Consider the following 8,583-nt stretch of genomic DNA (forward strand, 5'->3'; position numbering starts at 1 on the left):
TCTCGGCTTCTTAACCACTCTAGTACTCTGTCTAGGAGTTGCAACTAGTTTCTGGTGTTTGTAGGTTATGTGTTGGCGGTCGTGCGTAGCGCTGACCCTAGGGGTGGGCTATGATGCGGTAGATACACCGTGGCACGGTGTACCGAGTCACCCGTTTGGTGTCTCAGGAACCCTGTTCACATCGTTCGGGGTCGTATGTGGAAACCTCGGCTAGACTCCCTGCGGATGGAACCTGGATAGGCGATAAACCTGGACTAGAGACTTGAGTGTTTAGGTAGGCCGTGGCTGACACCCTCGTTGGGCTTCCGCTTGAAGGTTGTCAAGTACATGTCATGTAAACGACGATAAGTGGTGGGAGCGTGTATGAAGAAGTACACCCCTGCAGGGTTAACATCATCTATTCGAATAGCCGCGTCCGCGGTAAAGGACTACTTGGTTGCCTATATAGTTCATGGACAAGTTAATGGTTACTACTAAAAGACTCAAGATAAGTGTGAGTACCGAGGATGGCCCTCTCGTAGGATGACGAGGGAGGATCCCCGGTGGAGTATTGTGTTGGTGATTAGTGGACTCGTGTGCGAAAACTATTTTACAGTGGTGTCTCGTAGGATAGCTTAGCCAAGAGTCAAAGCTGGCTTGCTGCAATAACTCCACCAGCTTCTTGAGAATAAGCATGTATAGTAGGATCTGTTGTAAGACTTGCTGAGTACCTTTGTACTCATGTTGCTTTAATTACTGTTTTCAGACGACAACACCACCCCCTCCGATGGGTTTTACGTAGACCTCAACGTCGATGAGTAACTTGCCACCCAGGTGGTGATTCTGGCCATGGAGGACCCTATGTAGATAGACAGGCTTCGACAAGCCTTCTTTCTTTCTAGTGTCTGTACCCAGACTTATTTGCTTCCGCATGTGCTTGTATGCTTGTATGACTTGAGTGTCAGGTCTTGTGACCCCTACCTGTATGAACATGTTATGTATGGCTCTCCAAAGCCTTTAAATAAAGTACTTGAGTTGTAGAGTTTTGTTGTGATGCCATGTTGTATTTACACATATCGAGCATATTGTGTCTATGATTGAAATGCTTGGTATGTGTGGGATCCGACAATCTAGTTGTTTATCCTTGGCAGCCTCTCTTATGGGGAAATGTAGTCTAGTGCTCCTTCAGCCATAGTAGTCCGCTACAGCCCGGTTCACCGGAGTCCTGCTAGCCCAGCACTACTGCTTAGGACACTTGACTGGCCGACATGTGTTTCACTTCGTTCCTATGTCTGTCCCTTCAGGGAAATGTCACGCGGTGACATCTGGAGTCCTGCCTAGCCTGCTCCAGCCCGGGTTCCCCGGAGTCCTGTTAGCCCAGTGCTACAGCCCGGATTCACACACTGTTGACCGACATGCTCGATGTGATTCATGTATGCCTGTCCCCATAGGTCTGTGCTGCTTTGGGTTCACGACTAGCCATGTCGGCCCGGGTTCTCTGTCATTTGGATGCTAGCGACACTATCATATACGTGAGCCAAAAGGCGCAAACGGTCCCGGGCCATGGTAAGGCGACACCTATGGGGATACTGTGCGTCAGACCGCAAAGTGATATGAGGTGTTACCTGCTAGATCGACGTGACTTGGAATCGGGGTCCTGACAGACCAAAGCTGTCAGGACCCCGATCCTAAGTCACACTGATCTAGCATGTAACACATCATATCACTTTGCGGCCTCACGCACGGTATTCCCACGGGTGCCACCTTACCTGGCCCGGGACCGTTTGTGCTTTTTGGCTCACGTATATGATAGTGTCGCAAGCATCCATATGACAAAGAACCCGGGACGACATGACTAGTCTTGAACCCAAAGTGGCACTAACTTACGGGGACAGGCATACATGAATCAACATCGGGCATGTCGGTCAGCAGCGTGCGAATCCGGGCTGTAGCACTGGGCTAACAGGACTCCGGTGAACCGGGCTGTAGCAGGCTAGGCAGGACTCCGGATGTCACCGCGTGACATTTCCCCGAAGGGACAGACACAGGAACGAAGTGTATCACATGCCGGCCAGTCAAGTGTTCCGCAGCAGTAGTGCTGGGCTAGCAGGACTCCGGTGAACCGGGCTGTAGCGGACTACTATGGCTCACGGAAGCACAAGACTATATTTCCCCATAAGAGAGGCTACCAAGTATAAACAACTAGGTTGTCGGATCCCACACATATCAAGCATTTCAATCGTACACACAATATGCTCGATATGTGTAAATACAACATGGCATCACAACATAACTCTACGACTCAAAGTATTTATTCATTAGGCTCCGAGGAGCCAAGTATTACAAACATGGTCTCATGACCCAACATACAGAGCATACAAGCAACAAGTATATGCGGAAGCTTAACTTGTCTGAGTACAGACAACTACAAAAGAAAAAGGCTGAGAAGCCTGACTATCTACAAGACCCTGCCGAGGGCACAAGATCATAGCTGAGGTAACAAGCTAAACATCGAAGTCCACGTGGAACTACTAGCGAGACTGAAGTATCTCTGCAAAACATAAATTAAGAAAACGTGAGTACAAATGTACCCAGCAAGACTTACATCAGAACTAACTATATATGCATCGGTATCAACAAAGGGGGGTGGTGGAGTTTGACTGCGGCAAGCCAGCTTTGACTCAGTGGCTAACCTGAACTACGACTGCAAGCAACTCTTTTGAGGTGGCGCACACGAGTCCACATATTCACCATATCAATACACCACTATGGATCTGCTCCCGTCTCCCTACAAGAACGCCATCCATAGCACTCACGCTTATCTTGCACATTTTAGAGTATCCACTTTCACTTGTCTATGAACTGTTATAGGCAACCCAGAAGTCCTTTACCACGGACACGGCTATTTGAATAGATGATGTTAACCCTGCAGGGGTGTACTTCTTCACACATGCTCTCGCCACTTACCACCATGTACATGTCGTGTATCTCGGCAACCTTCAAGCGGAAGCCTGGCGAGGGAGTCGGCCATGACCTGACTAACCACACAAGTCTCTAGTCCAGGTTTATCGCCTAGTCGGGTTCCATCCGCGAGGAGATCCGGCCGGAGTTTCGCTCACAGCCCCAAACGATGTGTGCAGGGTTCCCGAGACACCAAACGGGCGCCCGGTACACCGTGCCACGGTGTATCTACCGCATCATAGCCCACCCCAAGGGTCAGCGCTACGCACGGCTACCAACACATATCCTATAAACACCAGAAACTAGTTGCAACTCTTGGACAGAGGACTAGGGCAGTTAATAAGTCGAGAGGGTCAATTAAAGATCCCAATGAGTGGTAGTAGCTGTTCATGGATCACAAACACAGAACTTAGTTCCTGAGAACGGTTTCAATGAGACAACCCACCATGTACTCCTACATGGCCTCTCACTGCTACCTTTACCAAATCGTGTTCACACACTTAGCTCACACACAGTAGGACATGTTCATCACCATTCCAATTCATCCCGATGAATCAGACCTGACTCAACTCTAAGCAGTAGCAGGCATGACAAACAAACATGAATGAGTAGGCACATCATGGCTCAAACAACTCCTACTCATGCTAGTGGGTTTCATCTATTTACTCCTTCTCCAAGCTCGCCTCCTCTCTGAATCCCTACTGTTGCTGCTCTTCTACTTTCCCCTACCACGCTGCTGTTCTGCTCCTTCTCCATCTCCAAACTCCAAGTCGTTGCTGCTAATCCATCTTCCTTTGCCCCACTGCTCCTCCCTCCTCTCAACGCCCCCTACTACTGCTTCTTCTCTCTCAACCTCCTGTTGTTGCCTTATCTCTCTCTCTCTCTGAAATTTCTGTACTATTGTGAGATGTTTAAGACTTGTAAGGTTCAGATTTGAAGAGTACATGCAAACTGCTGTTTGCTCTGTTTAGTACTTGTATAATATAGTGTATGTGTTCTGGGATCTGACTAGTTGATGCATCTATATAAAATAAGTTCGTGAATGTTATATTTGTCACCTGTGTGGTACATGTATGCTTGTCACTTGCACTGAATTTACGTAATTCTAGTTCATGTATGTGTTGTTATAGTGTCTTCCCTTTTCTGTAGAAATATATTCAGTTTTGTAGTCCATGTATTAGCTCAAGTTCTTGTTTCTTCCCTCTGTTCATGTTAGATAGTTATATATATGTTCTTGTCTTTTTAATTTCCTAGCCGTATGTTTTCTTGTGCTAGCATTAAATTCTTCGAGTAATATGGAAATTTCCAAAAAGACAGTATAGAAAATCTGAATCTCCGTTTGCTTATTTTACATTTTCTTTGGCGATGATCTTCGGGAACTACCTTGTTTAGTTTAGGTTTTATTTTCTCCATCTGTCTTTTAAAATTGTGTTACCTATATTTAGCCGAGCATAGTCGTCCTCGCCTAGTCCCTATGGGGAACACAACACTCGCAGTTTGGGCATAAAACCCCACTGTACTCACAATTGATCATTTTGGCGCTATTGCCGGGGACTAGCGTCATGCGATTGTGTTAGGCTATAGACTAGGTTTTTCTTCTTTTTCTAGTTTGTGCCATATATTTGAGAAATATCTCTAACCACTAACCCCTGTTCTAGCTAGTATCTTTTTGTTTTCTTTTCCTTTTGCAGGTTAGAGCTATCTACTCGGTTATGGCATATTATTCAGATTGTCTCGGAGATGCGAGGAACACTACAAACATCAAGGAAAGTATTCAAGAACTGATAAGTAAGATTTCCCATCGATTATATGATTTAGCTCGACAGCGAGAAGTAGTTTTTGAGGATAGGCCTAGCTCTTATGGTCCTTATTCTAGAGGTCATCCTTATGTTGCTCCTACATGCCATATTTGTGGATTTTAGGGCCATTCACCCGTTGAATGTCAGCGTGATTACTCTCATGCTCCCGATTGTTATGGCATGAGCTTCGCCCCACAACCAAGCTCATACCAAAATAATTACTCACATGGGTGGCCTGAAAACCAAAATATGTCATATAGGAGCAACAACCCTGAGATCTCATCGTTTTCCTCTAGTTATCCAATGCAGGGATTTAGGTACAATGAGGAGAGCCACAACTATGCACCACAACAGTCTCATTTAGATCCTACTCATATACCATAGTACCAGGAGATGTGTCCAATGGAGTTAAATGGTCCTCCATTTGGTCAACCAACAAATCCAGCACCTGTTGTGCAATCTCATGTGCAAGTGCCCACACAAGATGAGTTCGATGACATAGACAAGCTCACACTTTTGAGTCTCGAGTTCACTTGGAGTGCCGAGGATGATCCTATTAGGAAGGTTATACTAGAGGAAATGAAGAAGGTCAAGAGTGGGAATGAGCTAGTGGAAGAAGTAAAGAAGATTGAGAAGAACATCAAAGCTGGCAGTACTATTTCTTCACAGCTTGAGCTGAGTAATTCTGGGATTCCCCTTGATACATGTGAGGTTCCAATACCATCACATCTAGATGACCAGGATAGCAAGTGCCTTGAGCAAGACATACCTCAGATTGAAGAAGATGAACTAGAAGACAAGGAACAAGATGATCAAGAGCTACAATTCCCAAGTGATCAAGTTGAAGACTCATCATCTACTACTCTTGAAGAAGTACAAGAAGCTGCTGTAGATGAAGATGAAGAACCTGAGATTCATTGGCCTATTGTCATACATGAGCGTGATGTGTCAGGTTTAGCCAATCCTCTTGATGGCATGCGTCCATATAATTTCTTTGCTACTACCTTACATTACATGATACCATCACTTATAATTGATTTGAAAACTCATTTGCTTGGATATGATGATATATACATTGTTAATGGCATTACTCCCATTTGTGATGATCATAGTTAATTTCCTCGTGCTAGTCCTATGCTTAATGAAACATATAATTCCCATGCTAGTCTTGAGCTTAATGATAAATATCATCCTCATGTTAGTGTTGACCTTGCTGATTTCTACCATCCTAAACATGTGCTTTATAGCTATGCTTATGTAATTGGATATTCGATTGATGACTGGGAGGGTATTATCCCTACCACTTGCATTGTCTCTTTCGTTGAGTGCTCTTTCAGGTTCTTGCTTGTGCACGAATCACTACATGCTGACCAGGTTCGAGGTGACATTCCTTGGGACCCTGGTGGATCCTGAGCACGGAGATGAGGAGAAGCAATGGGCGCACACATATGGAAGAGAGGAGCTGGAGCGTGCACGAGGAAGCAAAAGGAGAGGAGTCGCAATGCAAGAGGATGTGAGATGATCGAGTGGGTTCTACATGATCAAAACCCGGTGAGCTGTTTCATGTCCCCAATCTGAATATATCATCCATTGATACATGCTGAAATCAATTGCTATTTGAGTTGCTTAAGCCATTTCTTAAATGATATCCCACTGAATTCTATTTTACATATTGTGCTTGATGTGAACATGAGAACTGATTGTTGAATGCCTTGCAAACTAGTGATCTACACCATGCGTGCTTTGCTGAAATTAGTGAGAGCTATTAGTTTTGAGTGCTCAAATCCCTAGTGCACTAGTAAACTTAATCATATTCTACTTTTACCTTGATACACTGAGATCATTAAGTGTTAGATGCTGAGTTTGTGCCTATTGTGTTCCCATTGAGAGCAATCACTTTACCACTATGGACTAGTATGTTATGTTCCCTGGATCGGTAGCATGTGAACCAGACATGGAGAAGTGATGATTCCTGTGTTTGTTCTTATGCGTTTTTCATTTAAGATAAGTAATAATGAATAAATAAGTCTAACTACCTATAGTAGCATGTCATGTTCCCTGGATCGGTGGCATGTGAAATCGGGTTAGCTTGGGCAGTAATTAATAATAAAAATTGTAATTGTCAAACCAGGTGTATAGCATATTCTCTAGACCGGTGGTATGTTCCTTTGGGGAGACAAACAAAAAAAAACTAATAATTGGTCGAGCCGGGTGTATACCATATTCTCGAGATCAGTGGTATGTTCCTTTGGTGAGATCGATAAAATATTATCATTGCTTTATTTCCGTAAATAAGTGATCTGATCACAAGTGTATGTTATTTTTGTTCTCGGGATCATGCTCTCTTTAGGAACCTTTGGCACAATCATCATTTGAACTAGTTGATCTTCTTTTATCATTGCAAAAGTTTAAAATGGTCAAGTCTACTAGTATCCTACCGCTTTGAAGCACTCCTAACCATTAATTTTCACTAGCTAAGTCCAAAGCATGCACTGTTTAGAGATCTACTTCACTTGGCATTCTCTAGTCAGCTCACTGTTCACATTCTTGCTCTTGTCATATGCCTTTGCTTGAGGACAAGCAAAAGTTTAAGTGTGGGGGAACTTGATAAGCACATTTCCTATTCATAATTTGGCACACAAATATACCATATATTGTGATCTGACCATCAATTATTGTTATGAACTATTGCATATTTGAACGGAAATCATATAAAGGGATCATTTACTTGTGACTTGTTTGTTTTGCAGAAAAGTGCGCAAAAGCACTATAATCATCAAGATTTGTACTATGTGGCTATCGATAAAAGTGAAGAAAAGAAGAGAAGGAAGAAGAGACTTGTGTGAGATGAAAAGAAGTGACCAGGGGCTAGCTAAAGAAGTGGGAGGACCTTCTTATGAAGAAAGAAGAGAAGGAGGAGGGCTAATGTGTAAAGTTTACATATCAGGGAGGGGATCAAAATCCCTAGATCGCTTCCATTCCCCTTCGATCCTGGCATCTCCACCTCTCTCCCTGTCGGTGTCAAAACCGGCGGATCTCGGGTAGGGGGTCCCGAACTATGCGTCTAGGCCGGATGGTAACAAGAGGCAGGGGACACGATGTTTTACCCAGGTTCGGGCCCTCTTGATGGAGGTAAAACCCTACGTCCTCCTTGATTAATATTGATGATATGGGTAGTACATGAGTAGATCTACCATGAGATCAGAGAGGCTAAACCCTAGAAGCTAGCCTATGGTATGATTGTATGTTATGGTTGTTGTCCTACGGACTAAAACCCTTCGGTTTATATAGACACTGGAGAAGGTTAGGGTTACACAAGGTCGGTTACAAAGGAGGAGATATCCATATCCATATTGCCTAGCTTGCCTTCCACGCCAAGTAGAGTCCCATCCAGACACGAGACGAAGTCTTCAATCTTGTACCTTCATAGTCTAACAGTCCGGCCAAAGGATATAGTCTGGCTGTCCGGAGACCCCCTAGTCCAGGACTCCCTCAGTAGCCCCTGAACCAGGCTTCAATGACGATGAGTCCGGCGCGCAGTATTGTCTTCGGCGTTGCAAGGCGGGTTCCTTCTCCGAATACATCACAGAAGAATTTGAATACGAGGATAGTGTCCGACCCTGCAAAATAAGTTCCACATACCGCCGTAGAGAGAATAATATTTTCGCAAATCCAATTTGCTGAGTTGTTTTGGCAGCATGACTTTATGTCATGGCCCGGCGATTATTTGAACTATTTTTCTTCAACCAGCTCCACACATAACGCGAGGCGGTTTCTTGACACGTCTTGTCAAAGCAGAGATCGTGTTCCCCCAATTACAGGATTCTCATTAATGCGGTCATGG

General features: G+C 44.4%; 1 pseudogene; it reads left to right on the plus strand.

The window, feature by feature from the left end:
- Positions 1–5,202: 5,202 nt before the first annotated feature.
- Positions 5,203–6,261, plus strand: LOC147959783 (uncharacterized; annotated as a pseudogene).
- The last annotated feature ends 2,322 nt before the right edge of the window (positions 6,262–8,583 follow it).

The sequence above is a fragment of the Triticum urartu genome, chromosome 7A, assembly GCF_056163025.1.
Source record: "Triticum urartu cultivar PI428250 chromosome 7A, HENAU_Tu73, whole genome shotgun sequence".
Lineage (NCBI taxonomy): Eukaryota > Viridiplantae > Streptophyta > Magnoliopsida > Poales > Poaceae > Triticum > Triticum urartu.